At 37.2% G+C, this 26,917-nt stretch overlaps 1 protein-coding gene across 1 annotated transcript in view; it reads left to right on the forward strand.

Moving 5' to 3' along the window:
- Positions 1 to 26,917, forward strand: part of NPAS3 (neuronal PAS domain protein 3) — a 611,211-nt gene that overhangs the window by 396,872 nt on the left and 187,422 nt on the right. The window lies entirely within an intron of this gene.

Raw genomic sequence — 26,917 nt, forward strand, 5'->3', positions numbered from 1 at the left:
ATGTTCTTTTTAAGTATTAGAAGATGAAATGGAGAGAAAAATGAGTGAATACAATTTTTAGGAGAGAAGTTTCTATACCAAAAATATTTATAGTAAAATGAGAGTTTTAAATGGCGTGCCAGGTCCTTGTAACCAGGGGGCTGATCTTGCCAGTTGCTGTGTGCCACTGCCTGTTGCCTTTGCCATGATCTTTCATTCACATTCCGATTTAAGCGGTCAGTGCACATTGTGGAAGTGAGAATTGGAGGAGGAGCTCAGTGACTGCTCAATTTCAAGTGGGAAAAAAAAGAATGTTGCCTAATTGAAAACAATAAAATCCCATTTCTTTTAACAGTAAAGATTCCTCTTAATCAAAGACAGTAGATTCCTGTCCATATTCTGGTTTTCTTTTTGTAGCGGTGTTTCCCTGTTCTGTCACCAGAGAGCTGTAAGCAGCATCCAATAGCGCTGGGTTGCTTCCCCTTCTTGCCAACAAAGCAATAAAAAATATCTCCAGGCTTTCAAGGAAAAAAACCCAAACCACAAAATAACTGAAAATTAATAATCTCCCAGTTCTCATATTTTTTCATTTTAATTTAACGAGAAAACACTAAAAAGTTTTCAAGGCATGGATGGTACTGATCAAGCACTCTGTTATTAATTCCACAAACTGTCTGATATAGTTTATAGGGAAGGAGAAATCAAACACAGACAGGCGATGGTGTTCTGTGCTGGCAGAGCAGAAGAGTGAAGTGCTGAATAAAATGTGGCAATCTAAAAATTGCTTCCATTCCCAAAATATTTGGAAGTGGGTGAAGTCCTAACAGCAACGTGGGACTCTTTTTCTAGTGTACAAGTTGGACTGGAAACTTCAATATTTGATACTACATCTTCATAAATGGTGGTTAGATTTGACAAAGTACTGCTGAAAGAGCAACATTTAGTTGGAGTAATGAACGGGAACAAGGAAGAGTGGGGAAAGTGGATATAGTTCTTGCTTAGAAGCTTCAAAAGAGAGAATCAGAAGCTACGCGCTGACCAATATTTGAGGAAAACATTTTATAAACCATACTTCATTATCTTCATACTAATTTTGCTGGCAATTATTTTTTTGTCATGCAATAAGTATCTTTTTCTCAGATAGAAGTGGCTTTTATGATGTTTTGTAAATAATTAAAATTGTAAGCTTTGTTGTAACATAGGTGCATTATGATGCTGTGGCGCTACCGAGTTTTATGTGCTACTGTGCACTTCTTTGGAGGTTTAACTCCTTTGGCCTTCAGTTTTATACTTAATGCACACAAGATACAAGCAGCCTATTGATGCGTACCTTATCACAGTGTGCTGCTACAGTATAAACTAGCTCAGAGGCTTGCCAGACTAGTCTGCATGGGCTGATATTAAGTCTTCCATTAAGTGAGACAGACTGGATTACTGATTTTGGAATTGTTGATGGATGAAGAAGCCATACAGAGATGACATTGCTCTAAATTTGTAATACTGAGATTAGGGAGTATTTCTCTGTAATGTTATAGTAATAGGCATTTCTCAAAGACAGAGGGAAGAAAAAATTAGATTTGGTGCCTACGTATTGAGGGAGGTGGGAAGGAAGAAATAACCACAGCTGAAGTTCAAATTAAGGTTTCAGAAGGTGCTAAATACGTTGGAACAAAAATAGAAAGCTTCTTCACCTCAAATTCATCACCAAGGACAGAAGGATGGTTTTATAATTGAGAGTGTCAACTCTGCAGTACCTGTCACTTTATCTGTCTGCAATATGCCATACACATTTATAGTGATGTATAAGTAATAATAATAATTTTGTGCTTGAGGCAAACAATACGGATTTAGACAATCCTTTTCATACCCATCTTTGACACAAATTTCTTGCGTGGCCTGTGGACAAGTCAAATTTCTGCACCTCGCTATCCTCTGCTGCAAAATGAGAATAATACCGTTTCTTTTTGAGGAAGTTGGGAGTCTGTATCAGTAGTGGCAGTTGGTTGTGAGAGTCTGAGCTAAAGGTACCCTAACAGCAAAGCGTTGCGTTAGCTGCCAAATGTTCCCAGGGAAAGACTTCTACTTCTAAAACTGTGGTCAGGTGCTGGCTTTTACTTAGGGTCTGTAGTTAATCACCAAAGCCCCAGCCTTGTTCTGTTAACATATTTTCTCATATGAAAGTTGTAACTGAAAGTTCAAAAAGTAGGTGTTGTATAACAGATTACGGGGATGCGGAGGACATCTGTCCCACTCAGTGAACAGGCCTTGGAACAGATGTCTCAAATTTCTTCAAATCCAGAACATGCTGTCCATTTTACTGTAATAAACAGAATTTTTCCTCTTTGTCACTGAGCACCGAAGTATTATCTTTAATGCATAAAATATGTAAATTCTTAAAGCATCATTTTGCTCTTTAGTGAGTTTAGATATTACAAAACGGTTTAATTATAAAAACAGACAGACCTAGTCCTGGGACCTGTGCAGCTAGAAATAAATGTGCAATCAAAACTGCAATTACCTGCAGAATTTAGTGTAAACAGATCAGCAATCACATAACAAACACAGGCTAGTTTGCATTCTGATATGAATACAGTTAGATCCAAAGCAATTTTCCTTTATTTATCTTAGCTGCTCAGCATAAATAAAGCAAGGGCATTGAAGCAATTAGCATAATTAGAGTATCGTGGTCAGGCCCTGTGTGATTTCTAGAGACGTTTCACTTTAGAATTCTTTTTCCCGTACGAGAGTTTCCCTGAGCCACTAAAATATCGCTTTGGGCATTTTTGTATTTCAAATTTGCAAGTTGTCAGTTTGAAAAACCCTTGACACACGGATGTGAAAGCATCTCTCAGACAACCACAGAAGGTATACCCTCAGCTTTTCATTACTAAGAAGCTGGGGAATTTCCTTTTTCAGCTCTTTCTCCTTCTTGACGTTTTAACCCTAGAAATGTCAGGTTTAATTATTTCAGGTGCCACCCAGCAGATCTAAGGGTTAAAAACAACCTGTACCCCCCAAAGGTGTAACATTTATGCCACTTCAGGGGTTACACTTATAAAGAGAATTTCAGCTTTCCCATGACACCCTTCTCCAATCTTTTATTTGCTTCTCTGTGCTAGCAGCAGTGGAAGAGCTTGTGTAGGCACAGGCAGCTTTACTTCCTCAGCACCTAGAACCAGCTTTTTGCCAATGCTTCTACTGTTGCAGTAGCATTTGGAGAGCTGAACTAACACTAGACTGTGGGATCATTGCTGGACATTTATAGGGTCAGTGCAGGGTAGGGAAAATACGGAGAACATGTATTTTTTACTAGGAGATATGTACTGTGTCCTCTACAGGAATGGCTGGGTAGTAGATGTAAAGTACTTGTCACAAAGTGCCATTGGCAGCTACGGAGGCCAGCTGTGAGCGTGGGAATGAGGTGAATGTGGATGGGAAAAGAGAAGGACTATATCTTGTCCTTTTTTTTTTTTCCCTCCCATTTTTCTTCTCCATTAATGAACATTTCAATAAGGAAATAACAAAAGGAATAAAAATTACAGTGGTTTTCTTTCATCTTTATAAATGGAAAGAGCACCTACTGTTTCCAGTAGGACATGATGGATTTCTGGGCCAAGCTGTGACACAGTGGACTTCAAGAGCATGGGCTGGCTACAGGCAGCATGTATACCATGCAATTAATTATTAACTGCCGAACAGGTTTTGATTATTAAATTATGTGTCCTATAATTTTTAAATTGTCTTTGTCAGTGCTTTTAAATCCTGCCTCTTATGCAGGGGAACTTGTGACCTCATTTATCACATTCTTCTCCCTATTAGCACATGATATCAGAGGTACAAAAAAGAGAAACCTAAAAGGCAGAATCAGAGCATAAGCCATAGATTAGAAGACCAAGATATTTAGAGTATTCTGGTCTATTTTTAAAGACTGTGGTTAAATGAAGAAGTATAAAAATAATTCTAGGGCCAGGCTAATGAACAGTCATGGAAGTGCTTTAATTTCAGTATCTCTGAAACTTTCAGGAAGAAAGTATCCCTTCTGTTCCTGTCCTTTCATGCCCCTTCCATTGCTTCCTATGTATCCTACACAGTTTTAGGCCCAGTCAGTTTTACTTTCGCTTAAAGGATCCAAAAAGAAAAGAAAAACACCAATTAAGTTTATTCAGGCCAAAACATTGCTCAGATGATAATAATCCCAGTAAATTAATGCCAATACCATAAGGCCTACAAAGAATTTGAATAGCAAACACTCCTATAGTTTTTGAAAAGAAAAAGCCTTAACTGCAGAAATGCTCCATCCTTCTGACTTCATTTATCTTGCTGATTAGTGATAATAGAAAACCTAGCGACAATTTACTGCAGAATATTGGAAACCCTCCAGGCAGGCAGTAGCAGAAGCAATAACCCCTCAAAATAACATAGATAAGTCTGTGTATGAGTCAAGGGGCAATATGGGGACACTGAAAAAAGTTAAAGCTTAATAGTTAAAGACACTAAAATAAGTCTCTTAATGATAGAGATAAAGCAGCATGACATCTTTAAACTGGGCTGCTAGATGAGTTTGTTTATTCTTTCTTCCCAGTAATTTGCAAAACGTTAGGAGTTCTTTGAATGCAGAAGCAGTACCTTAAATATTTTTTTAATCTGTCAAAGACAGGGAGTCTTTATGAGCCAGTGTACTTTGATTTCTCTCTTTTTATTCCATATTTATGTCTGTATTATGTGTATATATAAAAGTGCGGGAGCAGATGAATGGGTTGCGAGTTAGGGCACAGTAAGTTTTCTTCCATCTACTCTTGAACATCTGTCTTTTCTATTGAAAACTATTGTAGTGAAAAGGCCACCCATCTAAGGGTGAAATTCTCTTCTCTGCAGCCAGCCAACACAAGGTCTGCACACTCTTACAGTGCAAGTTCTTCTTTGTTGTCACGTTTTCAGTGAATTCTGATTTTTGAGACCTTTTGCTTTGGCGCTTCTATAAGTCTTGTTTCTTGGGGTTTTTATTGTGTATAGCATAGGTATTGCTGTTCAGAGTCAGACCTGTGATCCAGGGGGTCTGGTATCTTGTCCACCAAATAGTCAGTAGTAAGTGCTTTGCAGAAAGTGTAGAAAACTTCAGATTAGGTAATTTGAGTTAATCTGTCCCATGTTAAATTTTCCCCTAAATCTTTGTATTCAATTATCTTAAATCCTGGAATATAAGGTTAACATTGCTTACAAAAATTGGCTGCCCTGCTCATCCCCAAAAGCGTTCACTCCTTCATATTCACTACGTGTAAATATATAGGTCCAAATGAAGAAGATGTGGGAGGGTTGAATTGTGTGGGTAGCACTTCTGAATATCCCTATTCTGACAGTTTATCAGAAGGAAAGTAAATATTGGAAATAGCAAAGGCCCATTTAAGGCACTTTTAAAAATTTGCCCTATACAGTTTTACAGCTCCTGTAAAAAATATGCCTGTGTCTGCTGAGCAGAACGTGTTATCTAGGCTCCTGTAAAAACTGTATTTCAGATCATATCAGGTTTGTTGTGGTCAGTGCTTACACAGTCCAATATTTTGTCTTTTGATGTAACTATGGCAGGAAATGTAAAGACATGGCTGGAGTGTACCAGGGGGCAAGATCTTGAAAGCTTAGCAAACTCCTGGTGGCTGCCTGGAGCCCCGAAGATTAAATAGATAACAAGATGAGAAGTTGATTTTGATCACCCCCTTACTACAGAACGCTTCAATTCACTAGTTCTTGTCAGTCCATAACTAGTGCAGGTTGTTTCCTTATTTATTGCCCTCTGTCTTAAGGTAGTAACACAAGCAGTCATGTCGTAATTCTTGCTTTGTTGTCTCCAGCATTGCTCCTCAGTTTCTAGCAGTTTGTATAGTATTTAGCAGCACGTTTTCTCTTGGGATTAAGTTGACATGGTCATGTTATGCCCACTATCCGTTATCTACATTTGATCCCTAAAAGTGGAAGATTGATTTTAACTTGGCCCTGCTGCTTTTAAATCCCTTAATAGTGTAGACTCTGGCTGCATCTGAGACCTCCTGCTCGACCCTCATCCTTTTGGGTATTCAGGCTGTGACACCATTTGCCTTGCAGGGAATCCATCATCACTCACACATTACTTTGGCAGGTGAATTGTGGTTTTACTCTTTATTCCTGAAGGTGAGAAACTTGCTCCCTCTTGACTCTGTATGTAATCATAACACAGACAGGTGCTTTCTTCTTCCAGATGAACCTACGTTGGTTTATCTGGAACATTTTCCACTCTTACAGTCAGGAATATCTGACTCATTTTATGGAGAAGGCTAACAGATTTTAATTAGGGTCCATGTCAAGGCCTCTCAGTATTATTTTCAGTATTAGATGCATAGCAGAATCCCCCAGGATGCAAAATGAAGAGTCTAAAAGTTTTGTTATTAAATCAGGACATCAAATGCCTAAAATGTTATGTACCTACAGGCTGTAATGGGCCTGATTTGTATGGGTGTTGAACATCTGCTTTTTGTCTGAAATTCACATGTCCTAAGCATGTATATCTCTAGAACATCACGCAGTGGCTTAAGAGAATAGATTTAAATCTCACTATACAGCAGCACTGAACGCATATAACTTCATTTTTTCTGGTGTTGCCCACACTGCAAGTAATGGGAATGGATTATTTAGCTGACATCAAGCAGCTGAAATAAAAATGTGGGTCTATATTTACCCTTAAGGCCTTTAAGTTACTTTTACTGTCATTTTGGGATTTCTGGGCATCTGATAGTTTTATTATACTTCAGCCTGCCCTTCAGTCTTACATACCCCGGTTTGTACTTTCTTTCTTTGGGTATTCAATTATACCTGCAAAATTAGGATCCTTATCTGGTAAAGCTAATTGTTTTATTCAACATCGATCAGTGCAAATAATGATGTGGGTACTGTTAGGGGCTACATCTTCTCTCTTATTCTACAACCTCACAAGGTTATTTTGGAAATAAATTAATGTTTATGAAGCACTCAGATGCTGTAGTGATGAGCATCATGGAAAAACCCACAAGGAAGCTTATAATTCTCTCTTCAGAGCATGGTTTGCATAGAATGCAGTAAATAAGGCCTAGGGCCACACATTGAACACTGAGGAGAAAACAAAATATCAAATAGCTGTTCATTAAGGCAGCATTATCTATCATGTGCAATAAATGAGGCAGGAATTCCAGTGGAATGTTTTTTTGCTTTCCTTTGCTCAACTTTGCAATCTTAATGCTTTTCTTTTTGCATTGTTCTGGGTGTAATTTCTTATGATCAACTATTGAAAACAAAAAGTCGGAAAGTCTTGCTGAAACCAGCAGAGTTCATTGAAAGACATATAGTTTTAGGTTAATTACATGTATTTTTGCCATTTGAACTAACAGAGTAACTCGAAGAAATTATTATTTCCTCTATGTACTCCAGCATGAGGGGAAGAGAGGATTGGATATTCAGAAAAAGTTCTTCAGTGACAGGGTGGTCAAGCCCTGGAACAAGCTCCCCAGGGAAGTGCTCATGACCCCAAGACTGTCATTGTTCAAGAAGCATTTTGACAATTCTCTTAGGTATATAGTTTAAATCTTAGGTTGTCCTGTGTGGAGTCAGGAGTTGGACTCTATGATCTTCATGGATCCCTTCCAGCTCAGGATATCCTACAATTTGCCAATGACCTTCCCAGCTTTGCTGATATCAGAAGAGCTGTGGGAATCAGAATATGTTGGAGCCATTCTAATTTTTTGAGGGAAATTTCCTACAGTGGAGAAATCTCTCTCAGTTCTATTTCATGGTGTCTTGATAGTCTAACCTTTCCCCTCTAGTCTTTTCTTCCATTTCCAATACTTGTCTTTCCAGTGCCTCCCACTTGCTTGCTCATCCTGTCAGTATTTCCCACCAGCTCCATTTCCATTCTCTTTACCCACCCCAATTCTCTGTATACATCTGTATCCTAACTACTTAACAGGTTGAGCTGCATTTTCTTAACTCCTTCCTTGCCATGTTGGTTCATGTCAAAGCAGACTGAGCCCTCTAAATCTGAACCAGGTGATTTGAAGTTATTTTCTCGGATTATGAGAGCAGCCCAAATCATCTTGGCTCCTAGACTAACCAATCCTAGAGTCATCCCTATACTCATGCTTAATCCCAGTGTCTTTCCTTCAATCAAGTGACTCCATTCCCCCCTCAGTCCTGTACAGTTCTTTTCCTCTTTCTGTTTCCTCTATACAAAGCCTCCTTCATGCATCCTTCGTATTCAGATGAGGCAGCTTCCTCCTCCAGGCTACCAGACAGATCACAGGAAGGCATGTGATCAAGCCAGTGCCAGTTGTTAGTTCTGGTTGTGACACACCACTGACCTAATGCAAATTAGAGGTGCAAATGTAAGTTCTGGTCAGGTGCCAGCAATCTCTAGCAGTACTTCTGCGTGGTTTAAATGGAATCATTAAGATTATATTTTTTTTGGTAGCTGTCCTCTAGTGAATTTCTACAAGGCATGTGTAAATTGGGGTTTTATTCAAAGATTCGTAACTTGGTTAAATGAGATCAAGTTTGAACAGAGCAGTCTAAATAAAAGGTCATAGGAGTTTTTTCACATAGGCAATGTAAAAGTGTCCCTACCACACTTTTAGAACAGATAAACCAATATGACTGAATTGTTCCAGAAATTCGGCCTGCAACTGATACCACAGAAGTAACAAGTCTAAAATCTTGTTTGGAGAATGGGATGCATGTTAAATCATGTCATTTATTATCATGTTTGATTGTACATGAAAAGAATGTAAAATTTGTAAGACTTTTAATTATTTTTTGTAAAGAAATAATTTACTAAAAATATATACTTTTAGTCTATGTTATACTTTGCAGTAATCTGTTTGAAAATTAATTTCTTCTATGCTGGTCAATATTTTTCTAGTTAATCTTCGTACTTACAAAGATAATATCATGTCAGTTAGCAATTAGCAACACCAATAGAGCAATATGAGGAAAGGGAAAATGTTCCCTGCAGCTCATGTTCTGGACGTTAGGTGAGGTTTGTTTCCTGGTGATTGATGCAACCCAATTGCTGGAAAAAATCAGCCCCATAAGTTTCCCACTAGTGTTATTAGAGACTCAATAGTGTATACAGCTTGTGTACAATGACCAGCTGTCCTTCCAAAATCACGTTAAATTTATTTCATTATATTAACAGATTGATGTCTCCTGTTCCTGTTCCATTCTTATTATAAACCAGGTGAGCAGGTTGAATCCATTTTAGGGAAACATTAGCCCTCATCATATATGTTACCTAGGGAAGTGTTGGCTAACAAATTGTACAGTAATGTCAGAAAGGGATGGAACTCCTCAATACTAATTCCTTTTCAAATTGCACCAGTTTTGCCCTGATTAACTAATTTTGTTATATTGTTGTCACTCCTGACATCCACTGGAGTAACTGAGTGAAACCAGGAGTCCTGCATCTATTTATCTATATAGAATGTTTATATACCTACCTAACAGTCTGAAATAATGTTTATTGCTAACCAGATTTTAGTAGTGGTAAATTTCCACAAATAGCATGCACTAAGTTTCTGGTCAAGGTGGAGTATAAAGCTTACTTTAATAACAAATAATAAATATTATATACTGGATAAGTGGTAGAAAAAAGGAAGTACATAAATACAGTCCCTGAGATGTTTGTTTTGTACTGCTGGACAGGTCTGTGGATCTATAGAGATCTTGATCCCAGACAGAGGCAGATATAGGTATAGGCAAATTTAGATATGTTTTTTTAACTTTTAACTGCAAATAGATTTCTAGAAGAAGAAAAAAAAAAGGTATTCTGGTATAAATTTTGAAAGCTCAAAAATAGACATGAGGTGTTTGGCTGATGGGTCAAGTATAGAATTGATTAACAGTGTACACTCAGGGTTCACTGACATTTTTACACTGTATGGCTTTTCAGATATTGCATCCTAAAGAATGAGCAAGGATCACGTAGAGAGCTAGTGCGGTAACTGAATGTCTTCAGCTAACATTGACACTCATCAATAAATTTCCACATTGATGACATGTATGCTTCATGTGCCAAATGTCTTTGACTGATACTAACATCAATGGGAAAGCACTCATTTTACCTAAGACAACATTTCTCCTCTCTTCTTTATTACTGCTAAGTGCTTCTTAAGAAATATTCCTTGAGATCTTGGTAAGGGGAAGAGGTTTGTTCTGTGACAGTAGATTGTCATAGTGAATTACTTTGAATTTTCTGCTGACAGCTGTCCAGTGTTGACCACTGTAAGAGCAGAGTACTTTAAGAATTTTTTCTCTTGACTTGTATACAAGTCTTTCTTGAGGCTGTGCCTTGGACTGACAACTCTGGACAGATTCACATGGGTAAAAAGTTTGGGCAATATTTTTTTTAAATAGTGCAGAAAGTCTGAGACAATTTCTAAGAGGAAGAACAAAACATTCTGCAGGTATGTTCAGTGGTATTCTCTTACAGGAAGATAATTTGGGAAAATTTATCATCTTGTGGAGTCTAGCATTTTCCAGAGGCAATATCAGTCTTTGTAAGCAAAGGATAAAAGTTATCCCTTGCAGGAATGGGTTAGTAACATAGAAAGTTGGGAAAAAGTTCCTTCAGAGGAAAAGAAATCATCCTTATTCATCTCTGCTTCAGTTCAGACATTGATGAACTGGTATTTGTCCTTACTTGTGCCTTTCCATGTAAGCTGCTCTGGAGAGGCTATTATTTGTTATTTTTCTGGCACTGTTTGGAGCACCAAATAACTTATGGATGGCATGCCTGTATATTCACACAGTAGTCTGCAACAGGTTGACATTCATTCTATGAAATTATTTGCTAGAATTGCAATGTAGTGCTTTTCTCCTGCTTTTTCTCCAGCCTTCTCCTCCTAAACTCATTCTATTTTCTCTTGCACATTTTTGGTCTCTCTGTTCTATTTTCAGTGCTTGTTGGTCTGTCTTTCTGTCCCCCATTTTTCCCCAATCCTACTTTATAGTTATTATATTTGTCCATTTTCCATTATGTTTTCATTATCTTCAAGAGAGCTTTAGCTTGTTCCTCCTCCTATGTTCTCCACTGTCTAATTTCTTTCTTTCTTTCTTTCTTTCATTTTTTTAATTAGACCTTCAAATCTCCCTCCTTTCCATCCCTCAAATCCATCAAATTCATCTCCTTCGAACACGTTCTGATACTTTACTCCTTCAGATTCATGAGAAGTGCTCTGTGTCCTGAAGGTAGCAAGGAGGACCCAGAGATGTGAGCTTGATGTGGCACTACAGTACCTCAATATCAGTGAATATTCTGACTTAGCAAAGGAGATGCTGAACCAACAGCTAGTTCAGGAAAAAGAATCTAATCTGAGTTTCAAGTGTTAAAATCTTATTGATTTCCAATAATGGTTAAAAAGATGAAATAAGGAAAAAAGGAGAGAAGATGGCCAAACATATAGAACAGTGAATGTGTAATCTCACATTTGAAATGGATATTTTATTTTAATTCTAAGACTCTGATATGTCATACTTTATGTCATACCGTAATTGGAGACATTTGTGGGATGATTTTAATTCTGTTAAGTCAAATTTTAGTACATGTTTCTGTTACATGTTTAAGTACAGTTTCTCTTCTTTGAGGAATAAAAATAACCTCTCATAAAGGAACTTTAAAAAGTAAAAGTACTACCCAAGTAATCACATTTTCTTATTATTTTCTGGCCACTGCAATACAGCGTTGATTTTAGGACCAGAATTTTAAAAGCCTCTAGATCATACCTGGAAAAATAACAAGGTATCTCATTTCAGTGTGCTGGAGTTTGAAAACCTGTTTGTCTCATCTCTATGACTGTGCAGAACTTCCACTGTAACTGGAAAGGGGAACCTTGGCCACTGTGTTATGCAAGACTCTTCCCTCTTTTTTAATATACATTTCTAGTTGTTTGTGAATAAAATCTGTTGAATGTGAACTGAATGTGCCTTTCCATAATCTGCAGGCTACAGTGACCAATGCCTCCTAACACTGGGTTATCAGGTAGAATTTTTAGAACTTCTGAGACGTAATTTGTGCAAAATAAAAGGACTTGGAAGAACATAAGCAGTTCACAGTAGTATTTCAAATTAGTCATCTTTATTTTCACCAGCCCTGCAGCTCAGACATAATGAAAGTTTAAATACCAGTCTTACTTATCAGATTTAAATAGTTTTAAAAAGAATTATTTTGCACTGAAATTTTTTAAGATGTATTGAGTAGTCACTTGTCCAAATTCTATGGCAAACCAAGCTCATTCTCTTTTTATTCCCTGTGGAGCTCAGAATTGGTGCTGGACTGGAAGCCTGAAAAAGCTGGTCTGCTACTGAACCATATGAGAGAGGTCTTAGTGTCAAGTGTCCCAGTCTTGACCTGAAGAAAAGGATAAGTTTCATATAAGTTCTTCCCTAGTGTTTTGATGGAGATAACCAGTAAGGTTGCAGTTGTATTTGGGATAAGTGCTGGAATGACATTACCAAGGCCAAAGAGCAGCTACAGGCAGGTGACAAACCATCGGCTTCCTAGAGGTGAGAAATGAATGCCTGTATGTAGTTCATACCGTATTTTTTAAGGGCCTATTGCTTTCAGGAGGAAAGTAACTGCAGTGGGACCAGTCGTTAATGTAGATCTTACTTACAGGGCCTTAAAAAGACAGGCCCTGAAAAGCAGTGTTTATTTAAATGCTGGAGCTGGACATAGCTAGAAGTCATAATGAGGCAACTTAGTGGCATTTAAAATTTCCGTTCAAATTCAAAATGTTGTATGTTTTTCAGAAATCAGTATTTCTCTTTAAACTCAGATACACTTGCTTGCTCTCACACTCACACACACAAACTTCATATTTTTTCTCAGAATGCTGTGTGAACCATTCGTTATTGACTTGTTCCTTCTCTTTGAAAGAATATCTGCCCACACAGTTAAAAAACAATTATCCGTAGGCTTCACCCTCTTCATGCAGTAGTGTGTGGGTGAGAAGGACAAAGGAATGTGGTGAATTCCCAGCATTATTGGTGTGTTTGTGCTGTTTCTCCCCTCTTCCTTATTAATCATGATTTGTATCCATTTGGCAGACTTCAGCTGGTCATACTGCTTGCTAAAAACTATTGTAGCTGCACTCTGAGTTGCACTAAGTTTTGGAAGACTAAGTACTGTTACTGGAAATGGGTACATGGCTTTCAGACCCCCTTTGCACCCACCAGACTCCCTAAGGACAGCCCATGTATTCCTTTCAAATCCCATGGTGCAAATAATTTAAGATATAATGCCAATAATGTAAAGCAAACTGTTAGCAGCTTTGTGGTAAAGGAGAGTGTTTGTTCCTGGTAGTTTTTCCTCTCTGCTTCATGCTGCTCTATCTCACTAGTTTCTTTCTCTGCATATGAGGCTGGCAGAATATAGGCTTACAGATAATTAAGCTTGCTGCTTATTTCCTGAAGAGCTCTCACAAACATGTTTTTAAATCCTTGAATTTGGGTTTCTGGCCACAAAGTTGCATATATTTGTCTAATATATATCTCACTTCTTTCCATCTACACTTACCATTTTTTTTTTCTCCAGAGTGAAATTCATCCAGTGTTTTGTGTTTGCTATAAATACACATCTCAGCTGTATTTCTATCCTTTGTGTCAACATTAAAATTCCCTTGTTCTATGTTTAGCTTGAATAATTACCAAACCATTTGCAATTAGAACTCTAGGATATGACCTCACACTGATTTATTCCTTCATTTCTTTCTGTATTTAATACATTTCAGATACTGAAAATACCAAATCTTTGTCCTTTTATTTTGATGTTTATCAGTAATGGAAACATTCCAAAACAATCAGCCAAATACCTATGCTTTGTTCATTTATTGCCTTCTCTGAAGATAAATTGACTGTACTCAACTCTCTTCAGCATTTTTCTTCACCTAGATATTATTGCCTTGTGCAGCCACCCCAAGGTGACTGTTATCACTTAATTAAATCCTTGCACGCTGGGAAGAAAAAACAACATTGTTCGTTCATAACCCCAAGGAGGTTTTTTTTTTCTTTAAGCCACTAAGCTTTTTCCCTGTTTTATTAACTTATTCCTGGCTACAACAAGACATACTTTGTTGATGAGCAAAAGGTTGTATTAGCTTTTTATTTTCTGGGTAAACTTATCTTTTCTCTGGGAAAAAATGTGGGCATTACAACAAAGAAAAAAAATGGGATCTCTCCAAACCCTGCAATTCTAGTAAAGGTCTGTGTAAACATCAAGCTAGTAAAGAGAAACAGGGGAGTAGCAGGAAGGAAATGAGAAAATAAAATGCAAACATAAAATTGGAACAAGACAAAAAAATAAGATGACGTGTATATACACAGAGAAACTACTGCAGCGCTAAGGGAAAACTGGCATAAGGAACAGCATTCTTGAAGAGAAAAATATATCAGGGCTCTTTATGTAACTGTCTAGGGCAGCATCTTTTTATTAGCCTCTTGGTTAATGTCCTCTCTGTCTATTGATTTTAGACTACATAACACTGTGCTCTTGCTTTTACCTTTGCATTTTTTTTCCATAGTGCACAATCTTCCTTGAAAACTGTAAGAGGAAATATTGCAGATGAGCCACTCATTGAATGTGTGAGACCTGTGATTTGCTTTTATGTTGTTTTAAGCGCAGTACTTCATATGAGAAAGTTCACTAGAAGCAATAAGTTGCCAAAATATGTACAATGGTTTAGCTGCCTTTTTGCTTCTTTCTAGTCCATTAAATGTAGGACCGGAAAATAGGTTTATCTACTCTAAAATTTGGGCTCAAGCAACCATATGTATTTGTTCATGATGCTAAATCATTTTGCCACCTGCTGTGTTCAACAAGCATTTACAAATAGTAAATGCTATTTAAAACTGTAATGTTTGCAAGAGCAGTTTATGCTGTGGTATCGTTTGTATGAGAAGCATAACATTTTGGTGTGTAATAGGAAAGGGCTTTTAAGTAGTTGGATAATTGTGGTTTTTGAAATATTACTACTTGTAATGTGTAGACTATAATTATAGTAGGTCAGAAGCAGTAGTATAAGTTTGTATGTGAACTGCAAAATATTGATAGATTTGTACAGATTTGCTCCAAATCCAGCATGTCTGTAGTATGTATCAGTAGTCAGTCTGTGGAAATTCCCTGTTTATGATAAAGTTTCAGCCTAAATTCTGGGATTTCTTTTAGTTCTGTGCATATACATTCTTGTCTGTAGCGTTCTGGATCAAATAATTAGTTTTACTATGATTACACAGCTTAAACTTCTTTCTTTCCTAGCAATAACAAAAATCTTCACGGATTCTAGGAAAGCTTTCCAATCAGTGCAGTGGATCCACCATCCACAGTGATTTTAAACTATACTCTGTGTTTTTACCTGATCTATTTTGAGGCCTGTATACTATCTATAGATCTAACTGCACATCTTAATGAACATATCATGAAGGTATCTGAAGCCTCTTTTATTTGGAGTAAAGACAATAACAGATTTATCAGTTATCAAGATTTTAGGTTTGGTTTGGTTTCAGATTACTATTAGAGAGTGCTTTTAGGAAACGCTAATTCTGCACTGAATTAAGATTTAGTGTCAAAAATGTGAGATTCCTCAGAAAGATAGTTTTGGCATCAGTAAGAGCTTTCAGAGTCAGCTATAGATAGAATTTGATATTTGGGACACATTTCAAATAACTATAGCATGTCCATACTTTCTGTTTACTTTTCAAATCTGGTTTGGTCAGATTTTTTGCCTTTTCCTGTGCATTCCTAATTGGAAATTCTAGTTCTACATTACTTGTATTATACATTTTTTCATAAATACTATTAATACTAGTTTGTGATATCAGTGTGTGTCATAATGACTTTGTTGCAGGATTGGGAAATGGCAGAGGAAGCTTGTGAGGGAGAATTTTATTCCAACGATGTTTAGCTAGAAATGTATGGCAAGGTGTATCGCAGTTTCAGACAAAGATGATTTAAAGTTTCATACACAATGAATGTCTGTCTTTCAGGGTTAATAAGTATTCTGTATTTCTAAGGACTGTGGTGTGTTTATTTTATTTTCTGTTAAAAATGTGATTTAGAAATAAACACAATTTGCCTTAAGTACCATAGGAAATCACTTCTAGCAAGCTGAATTGAAATCCCGCTAAGTATAGTACCAGGCTGAAAATACTGTTTAGATTTTAAACCCTAGTCAGAACTCAAACAGTCTTCTCAGATGTAGAAAACATTTGGTTATATTTCTGTTGCAGTTATCTTGTGTGTGTGTGCTTCTGCTCTTTCCCATCTGGTTTCAAACCAGAATCAGGAAAGGATTGATAAAATACCATTTCTTTTTCACTATAGTGACTGAAAACAGATTGAAGAAATTCAGATAAATGTCAGAACTCGTTAAAGCATGACCACTTAAATTTATTTATTTTAAGTTGGAAGGGTTGCTGCCAATTAAAATGGCAAATTTACATGCAGAAGTCTATCTATACTGCTTTCTGTGTTGTGTGTCAGGCAGTATGTTCATTTGGGTATGGTAATGGAACAGAAACTAAACTGGAAAAGCATTCACACAGCAGCAGCATATAAAGCACTGACAGCATCTAGTTGCCTGTTTGATAGGACAAGGGGTAAAGGTTTTAAACCAAAAGAGGATAGATTCAGGATAGATATAAGGAAGAAATTTTTTATGGTGAGGGTGGTGAAACTCTGGAACAGGTTGCCCAGAAAGATGGTAGATGCCCCATCCCTGGAAACATTCAGGTTCAGGTTGGACGGGGCTCTGAGCTACCTGATCTGGTTGTAGATGTCCCTCATTGCAGGGAGGTTCGACTAGATGACCTTTAAAGGCCCCTTCCGACCCAAACCATTCTATGATTCTATTTGATTCTGGCTTAAGGTAGTTTTCCAGTGATCTAAGGAAGCGGGGAAAGGTGGAGAAAAAAAGAAGCTACTGGGACAGATAGAAGGATTTTTGAGGAAATTCTGGTTTGTATTTTATTTTTTACAAAAACCTTGAAGTTAAAGTTGCACTAGAAGTTCTTTCATTGATGCACCACAAGTAAGACTTGAAAGTACGCTCCATCAGGGAGAAGGTTTTACATTGTCAGAATGCAACATTACAGGACCTCCAGGTAGCAGGAGCAGGCATTCAGAACTGCATGGTAAAGATGCCCAGGTAACTGATGACAGCTGCCTGGAATTTAGACAACCAAGCAAATATGCAAGGTATTGCTTAGGGTCTAGAAGAAGATATTGCTTAAGGCAGAAGACAACTGCAGATACATGTGACTTTTAAATGGAGCATAAAGGAGAAAAATATCACAATGGAAGCAGGAAAAGCTAGGATGCTGCACCCTCACTGTGCGTTTAAGGCATCATAGCAAGAAGAAATTAGAAGTGTTTCCTTGGTTTTCTCTGGCTGGTTCTGAAAAACAGGAAAATGGTGCTTCTGTTTGACAAGAGGAGGAATTCCTTTCATCAGTTCCATTGATGAAGGCAGTTTTACCACAGTCATCTTAGGGAGAGACTTTAAGCTTTGGTTCTGTTACAAATTGGACTGAAACGGATAGTAACAGTGCAGAGCAATCATGTCAGTTCCTACTTGGAACACAGGATGCAACATATAGATTGTTGACGTGCAATAAATAGCATTAGAGGTGGTGGTGTCAGGATTTATTTGGGGCTCTTTAGATAATGTGGCATGTGGATTATTGGCACAACCGACAGCTCCAGTACTCTGCAGTGTCAAGGAAATCTTGAGCACCCTTAGGTAAGCAGGTTATTGATACTTTATGCTGCACCTGCTCCAGGGAACCCCTTAAGGGCATATCACGATAGTGTGGCTGCATACTAAAGCCCTGTAGTAAAAATGCAGAGCAACATTTTCACCTGGTTACTGTGAAACTGTCTTTAAAAGGTAAAAAAGAAATATTCATCGTTGAAACCTTGTGTTTCTGGCTTCTGCTGGTGCTATATGGACAAGTCATGACCGACTCACCCCTCCCCACCCTAGAAAAGAGGATTTTATTATGGAAATTCAAACAGACCTTTAATTATCACAAGCAGTCAGAGGTGTCACTATAATGTATTAGCTTGTATTTTAAAAAGAATGTAAACCTTTCTCATTGAAAGAGCTTCTCTGTGCTGTTGATATGCTTGAATTTATGCAATGAGGTGGTAAACAGCAAAATCCATACTTATCTTTACCTACACAGGCATTAGAGGTGAGCCCAGAAGAAAGGGGGGAAAAAAAGAAAAGAAAAGAAAAAAAGGAAGGGAGGAAGCAAGGAAGGGAGGGAGGGAGTGGAGTATTTCCTCACAGCTTAGGGTGAGATTAAAGTTCTGTTGATGGCAGAGCTACATGTTGTCTTCTCACCTGGTCTCAAATTCCAGCTGTGAAACAGAAGTGGAAGGTCAACATAGAAATGGTGTTTTATAGTGGCAAACTGAGTTGATTTCCTGAAACCACTCAGGACCAGACCTCTGATTCCTTCAGGATAATTGATTTTCACATAAATGTACATTCCTCACTTTTGTGTGAAATGTACTTGTGGAGTGAAACACTGTAACCTCAAAACCCTTGAAGGAAGTACTGCAACCCAGCTTAGAGATACCAACTTTACTGTGTAGAATGCAGATGTAGTGGATAATTACTTCAGGGGAAGATTTTGAAATGTTTCTATTATTAATGAAGTCTCTAGCTTGTTTCAGGAAGTTAATTGTTTGTTTTTCTGTTAGTCCCACATATTTGCAGTACTCCTGTGTTAGCTACTCTAACTGCACAGATGAGTGAACGGAAACTAAATTTTCTATGGGTACCAGAATAGCACAGTGTAGTTTTCTGTAGATTTCTGTCTTGTCTACTAATGACTTTTGTGTCTAAAATAGTGTAATCCAGCTGAGGCTTTTTCAGTGCTCATGGCATTTGAAAGGTCTTTGCTTTGTAATACCATAGGAACTCATAGTCCAACTTTTACTGCTGCAAAGGCTTTCAGAGGGTCTCATCTCCATTATCAGTCTGTTTTCACCAAACCTGCAGGAATTTCTCTGAGACCTCTGCCTGCTGTCGAATCTAGCAAAAACTAGCTATGAATTGGAATGCTGTTACTAGGACAAAGACATACAGAGTAGAGGAAACTAATTTCAAAGCTGGAAGAACCACTTCACAATCCAGACCTCAAAGGGTTATAGTTTTATGGGCCTTTTTTTTTTTTTTTTTTTTTCTTTCATGCTCTGTAAACCTAACTTGTAGTAACTTGCAGGCTCTGAAGCATGCCAGTCCAGATTCTTCTGGTTTCAAGGGTGACATAACTAAGGACTCAAGTGACAGAAACAGTTCTGGAGGCTTTTGTGTACTGGTCTTTACTGGAAAAGTGAACAGCTGTTTTAATTTAGTCCAGCTGTATATGGATCCTAGAAGACTTCAGAGTGGGTGTCTGTGGAACTGCTCCACACTCCCATAGGTGGAGAAAGAATTGGTATAGCAAAGGCTTCTCCTATGTTAGTACAAGGATTAATGGTAGCTGGAGGAACTCTCAAATGATCAGGACCAGGTTCTGTCTTTGTATTGTGACATGAGATAAGAGGCTGAAAGCAACATAGGTGTTTGGTTTTTTCTGTGTATCTGCTAAGGGTTACAGTTAGAGACAGCACTGGATTGAATGGACATTGGATTTGTTCTTGATGTTCTGTGTCATTATCTCTGTATTCCATTGTCTATAAAGTATTCTGAGTATGTTCTCCTTTCAAGAAGAGTGCAAATCAGAATGATATGCTAGGCAAAGAACTGAACTCAATTTCTCATTCAAATCTGTTTTGGTTGTCTCTATTGCCATCTAATAGATTAAATGCACCAAACATAAGCGCCTCAACCTGTTCTTCCCTGAGCCTCTCTGCTTCATATGTATGAAATTGTGTGATGCAAGTGAGAATGCAGATACTCAGTTCTGGGCTAGAGGTCTAATTCTAGCAAGCCAATTGTCAGGATCCATCACCAGAGCATCTGAGTACCTGCTGAGTGCAGGTGTTGTTTTAAGAGTGCCATTAACTCTGTATCACAAATTCTTACCTATATTTTTTTCACCTAGTGTTTTTTTGGACAACAGACTTTTAGACGCTATTACCTGTTTACTTTCGCATAGTATCAGGTTGTGTAGATGGAAAGAAAAGCTAACCAAACATGCAGATATACAACAAGTGTAAGATCAGTTTGAACGGAGCTTACATAAATTGAAATATTCCCACAAAAGGGCTTTAAACTTGCATCTTTGGAAACAATAACATTCACAACAATACTTACTGGTCCCACAATCAGTTGTGCTTGTATAGGTGCTTCTACCTGCACAGCATTCCAGTCAGGTCAGGTTTCCCCGATCTCTTGCTGAGTGGTCTGAGGTGCAGGTCTGGGGCCTCAGCCCTCATTCTGCCAACTCTCACTATTAAACATAGCTCCTGCTACTGGGTCACCTTACTCTCTCAGTTTTGGCACTTAGGGTAGTAAACGTTATGCATGTGCATACAGTGTCAAGTCCTTTACTCAGGGCAGTGCCTCTCGGTGCACAAATGCATATGTGATTAGAATATTTGTACCACTGAAGGGCAGAAACCACTTGATATTCAAACCCTACGTATTCCAAGCAATGCCAGTCCACAGCCAGGTACAAACTTACTTGTGACCTGATGCGATCACATTCTTAGGGTAAGAGAGATATAATGTAATCTCTGTATGATAAGTCTTATCCTAAACACAGTTGATTGTATTAGATGACATGCAGTTATTGGCGTTACAATATGCTGTCCAAACAGTCTGGAACCAACACTAGGAATCCTATATAATTGAAGGGTAGGAGCTCATCAGGAATTGGCATCATAAAGATGAAAGGTCAGTGCTTTAATACACAACTCCCACAGGATGACTTGGGATTTTGCAGCAATATAGAATTGCCTTCTAGGATTAAAAAAAAAAAATATCTATCTACAAGGCAGAGATCCCTAAAAGTAATTTATTGCTTTTGTAGACAAAAAAATCATCAAACTCTTAATCTTAATCTCTGATTGTTTTCTTCAACTCCCATCGTTTAGAAAGTCTTAATCTTTCTGTGATTCTCAGGTTCATCTCTGATACTTGCCAACCTATTATCACTGAATAAACCTGGGAGTAGACCTTAAGAACCCGAATGCCACCTTTAAACATTGTTCTTGCCACTAAACTTTTCTTGTCTACATTCTTCACTTTTGCAATGGTTCTGATCTGGAGCAAAATATGTTTTTTCTAATCAAGTAGTAAATCTGCTCCTGCAAGTTTTTGCTGCTTTGGTTACATAAACATACTTATTCTGTAAATCTGGTGAAAGATGCATCAAAGGAATCAGTAAAGTTTACTCTTCCTCCTTCATTTCTTGCCTTCACGCTATGAAGCAAACCCCTTTATTATTGAAAATATTTTTTTTGACACTTTCTTGTTGTAATAAATTGTATCCTGACCACACAAGCAAAGAGCACAAAGATGACAAATTGGGAAGCTGGCCTCAAAGTCCATTTTAACCACATCCTTTGAGCTTGTCCTTTTACCTCATCTTTTTTACTGTAGTTGTTTTGGTGCCAAGTGCGTGTTGTTTTTTTGCCAAATATATGTCATTAATTCACAAGGAGTCTATGGTCATGTAGCTGTATAGCCGTTAAGGTGGATTGTGATTGAAAAAGTGGCAGTGGTATGAGACTTTAAAACAGGGTTTTCTATGTGTTTGGTGTTGGGATTTTTACTCAAAGGTAAAAAGGAATGCTGCAATATGCCTTTTTGTTTTATTGGGGGTTTTGTTTTGTTTTGGTTTGTTTTTTTCTGCAAGGGATTAAAAAGACTGAAGAGGAGGAATAAAGCTCTTAGAGATTTTTGTAAGTCAGTAGATGATCAAACTTTAGTTGCTCATTTTTATTCATGTGTATCAAACACATCCCACATAAAATCCTATTTCCAGGAATAATACTCCGTTTGTCTCATAGTACTTAATTGTGAAAGCCCAAGGCCAGAATTTCTACCTAAGTAGTTATCCTTTTGTATGTTTGTTGATGTTGCTAGAGGATATTACTCTGATATCTTAATAGTGAGAGCACAGTAGATGGGCACTGAGGCTTTGAATCAGATTTTTGGTAGCCATCATTTATGCCTTCTATTTCATTTTAACCCCTCATCCAAGAATGGTTGCTATGTTGCAATCAAAGTTATTTTTTGTTGCTGTCTTTAGTTAATCATTTTTAAGCCATGCTGTAACACAATAAGTAAATTTTGCAACAATATGTTTATTATAAGAGAGGGATTATTTGCTTTAGTAAATGTCAATTGCATCCAATACTGCCTCTCTTTTTTTAAAAAAGAGTAAAATATTTTTGCTATTATTGAATGTTGTATGTCTAATTGGTGACGAGCTTTGTCCTCAAATTAAGGCTTAACTCCAGTTATCATATCATTATGTCATAACAGTGAAAAATTATAATTAAGATGATCTGCTTGCCAGAAAAAGTTTGGTATATCATTTAATCTCTTTTATTGGGGGAGTGTTCCCTTCCACAGCCCCTATCTCCTGATCAGAGCTTGAATGATGAGTAAAACATCACAGATGCATGCTGCATTGGACAAAGAACACATGCACGCATTTAAATCATGTATATCTTACTTTTTAGTGATGTAATTGTGAAATATGTTCTTTTTGCATTCATAATTAGGGGGTGGAACAGATGGTGAAGGCTTAGTTTAAAATAATCTGTCATTAAAATAACCTAGCCTACTGGTAATTCTTCACTCTAACTGGAATTTAGGTCAGGGTAACAGGGGTTTTTGCAGCATTGGAATACACTGGAAAGAATTAGGGACTTCATGGATAGTGTGAAATATGAGGATATTCTCCAGAAGGACACAGTAGTAAGACTCCAGTGAATTAAATTTGCCTGTAGTGGGAATATGCAAAAATGTCTGGGACAAAATTCCTCTGACAAATATAAATCCATTTAGTACGATGCATTATACATTAGTGCATATTCGGTCAAAGTGGTAGAGTGGGTTTCATATCCTGAGAGGAAATAACCTCACTACTCTACAAATACTGTAAATGGCACTTAGTATTTTGGGTTAAAAACCTGTGCTTTACATTTTCATATTATTCTGATGTCAGAGGATATAAATTATAATTATTGGCATTATTATTCAGAGGTGCTGTAGCTAGTGACTTTTGCGTCTGAGTCTCACTTCCTTCGTGTCTACCACATTGACTTGCTGGTATATGACAAAAGAAATCTTGTATCAGTCCTGTCTGGCTAGTTTAGAACAGTTTTCAGGAATAAGAAAACTGTCTCAATAAATCAGATACTTGCATGTCTTTAAAGCATTTATTTTAGTGTTTCCTCTAAGATTTCATTCTTTAACAGCTTTGAAGAAAGCATATAGATTTCAGCATGGTATTATGATAAATCTTCTCGAGGAGGGGCAAGCATTAACATTTGTGTCAGTTCTTTTTCATCTTAATCCAACCTTGGTTAATAATCAGAAAATTCTACATAGTGGGTAAGAAGAAGTAATTAACCCTTTGACCCCAGAATCTTAATTGGCGCCTGTTGAAAACAGTGGGGCAGTTAACAAAAAAAAAAAAAATTAAAAAGTAGCCTGTGGTGATTGAAACAGCATAATACATAATGGTTTTCTGAAATCAAAAGTACTAGGGAACTTCAGCTTTAATCACATTTTGCATAAAACCAGTAAGTGTAGGTTTAAAGAAGTTGCCAGTCTTCCTTAAATTGGATTGAGCTCAAAATTGACATTTGGGCTCACCCTGACCCTTTTTCAACTGCCACACTAGATGGTATAGGACTGAGTTTATGACAGTCAACTTAATTTATAAAAATAAAAAAGAAAGGAAGTCAAGAATATTTTCCTAATGGAGGAAACTCTACCTTTATATTTATGGCCTCTGTTTCAATGAAAATAGGACATGGTATGAAAAAACAGTTACCTTTGCAGACCCTATTTCTGTATTATAGTTGATGATAACAGAGGAACATCTGAACTACAGTGAAACTATTCAGAAATTGGCTGAAAATTACACTGTGATACTCATTTTTAAAAAGAGATTTGAAAGCTAACTAAATCTAGTACCCTTGCATTTGTTGTGTCCTTATTTATACATAGGTAATACGAATTATTTTCCACAGATTTCTCATTAAAACAAAATTGTTTGTAAATAGGTAGGATACAACGGTATCAGATACTGTTCTTCAGTATATAGCATAACCTCTGTTTTGTTGCTTGCCGCCTTCTCTGAAGTCTGCTGCTCTCTTGGCATGCACAAAGGACATACGCTTTATGAAAAATTGAAAAATTTCAACACGCATTACTTAAATAATAAATATTCATAAATAATACCTATGAATAACGAATGAGACAGTCCTTCAGAACTACTGTTTGACCTGTATAAGGAACAACAACATTGTCACAAAAGTGGTCCATCTCAGCCCTTTCATACTGGTGGGAGGAACTGCCTTGCATTGAAGGTGGCTATTTCTCCCCCTGTTTTTGTTGTTGGGTTTTTTTTCAGTATTAGGACTTGCGCTTAGTACCTGGGGCCTTTGTTGTAATGTCTTTGTATTTGGGGCATGGAAGTATTTAGCTGTTCCATAAGCTGTTAATCAGTGGCTTTTTCAAAATATGATTAAGTAAACTCTCTGATTTTGCGCCGTTGAACAAAATGCTGAATTCAGTCAGTATTTGTACCCAAGGATAACTTCAGGGAGGTGGGAAAAGAAATGGAGGAAGAAGGACTGACCATGGCTAGTAGTCTCAGTTGGCATAATTAACTAATTTTATGGCACAGGAAGTGACTAATCATGCGAGAAGCCAAAGGAGTTGTGGGTACGCTGCATTGGCCCAGCCAGGCCGTCGGTGGTGCGTCCTTAGTACCTCCTTTGTAAAACAAGGAGGCAAACGTAAGGAATAGTCTCCCAGAAAGAAAGAGAAGAAAAGGGTAAAGAATTAAAACTGTTTAAATGAAAGGAGAGGATCAGAGTCAATGGCATGGGAAAATATCACGAACTTAAGATGTCTAACGCTTCTCACTTCAACACTTCTCACTTTAACATACTTGCTGATGACTTTCCAAATTTTAACCATGAAGGCTAAAATTTCTTTGTACAGTTTTGTCAACCAGACAGTTTTTTGGGTGGTTTTTTTCCCCACCAAAATTGGATTCAGCCACTTTGAAAACAATACCGAGGAAAACATTTCTGCCTAATCAGTACTAAAAGCTTCCTTTGAACTTTTGTTTCATTAAGAAGCCTGAATTCCTAAATAAGGTGATGTGTAGAAAAGAGGCAGGAAAGCTGTGACTCAGAGAATTAGTCTTTGCTGTTCTTACAACACTCTAGCCAGGTATGCCGGATAATGACACACTAAAGCAGTGTACTAAACAGACCAGATCATAAATGTGCTCCAACTGTATGTAACTCTCTTGAGTAAAAGACCAAGGGGACCACCCTAAAAGCCTGCACATGTGAAAAACTGAGAAGAGGAAAGTTGGTTTTATATGATACACAAATAACCTGTGAAACTTCTTTCCTGAAGATATCATTGAGCCAAGAACATAATAGAATTTTAAAAAAAAAAAAAAATATTTTTTTTTTGTGCACACTAGTTTTTAAAAAATAATTATAAGGAATGTCAGATAACATGGTCATGCCAACTAGTAACAACCTGTGGTTAGAAAGAAACTTTCAGTAGGCTTGTCATTACCTACATAAACATTATGGATATTTCAAATGCTCTTCTGAAGCATAGAGGTACACCGTGTCAGAGCCAGGAAAACCAACCACTGCAGACAGGCCATTAGTCTGATTCAATATGGCAATTTATTGTTGCTTGTGGGGAATGGCGTTCTAGCAAGAACATATATAGGTGGCCAGGGGATCAGTGTGACAGTTCTCAGGTTTATTTCTAACAGAGGATTAAACCAATTTCCTCAAAGGAACATGGGACAGAGCATCAGGAAAACTTAAACCAAGACCTTTAAAGATTTACTCTTCTGATCTTTCTGTGGTGGGGGAAGTGGATAGCAGCAGAAGAAATTATACATAGTGAGGGAGATCAAATGTTTAAAGGTTTTGATTGTCCTTGTATAGATCTAAGTTTGAACTTCACTGTTCCAAATTTTCCACCTGTTATTGATGTTAAAATTCAAGAAACTGATGTTAATCATTTGAAAAGAAATGATGATGATTTATAAGAGGCCATAAATGGCTTGCATAATATAAATGTTTTTACATGAAGGAAATCTATGCAGATTTACATTTTTATTAATTCATAAATATAAATTAGAGTCTTCCTTTAATGCAGTGTCTTTAGTGAGGGTTTGTTTTCCAATATGTGGTTTATTCTTTTTAGAAAACACAGGTTTTTGAACTAATTCCACCACCTAGTACATCAGAGAGAGGTGAACACTTGCCAAAGAAAGCTTCTGACCAGCAGTGTGTTAGAAATTAATCAAGAATAATAATAAAAAAATTGAAAACCCTCAGAAATCGCTGTTCTGTATATGAAAAGGAGTGAAATGATTACATGACACTGTCATCATATATCTCCATGAAATTTGTGTGCACCTCTTATTTTTTCTTCCAAAACTAGGTTAATCTCTCGCATACTATAGTTATATCTTTACTTTACACATACCTTTATCTCAAGGGGATATTTTGCATGGGATTTTTTGAGCTTGTTTCTTGTTCATACCCACATTTGTGGGGTTTTTTTTTTCTTATTTTCTGAGTTGTTTTAGCATTTCTAACTTCTGGAATTTTGTGATTTTACTTTTGCAGTAGTGAATGCTTGTTTGTCAATAATCAGCTCCATAAAAAGCATAAAAGTAAAGGCACCTATAGTGTATGAAAGAG

This window comes from Falco rusticolus, chromosome 7, assembly GCF_015220075.1.
Source record: "Falco rusticolus isolate bFalRus1 chromosome 7, bFalRus1.pri, whole genome shotgun sequence".
Lineage (NCBI taxonomy): Eukaryota > Metazoa > Chordata > Aves > Falconiformes > Falconidae > Falco > Falco rusticolus.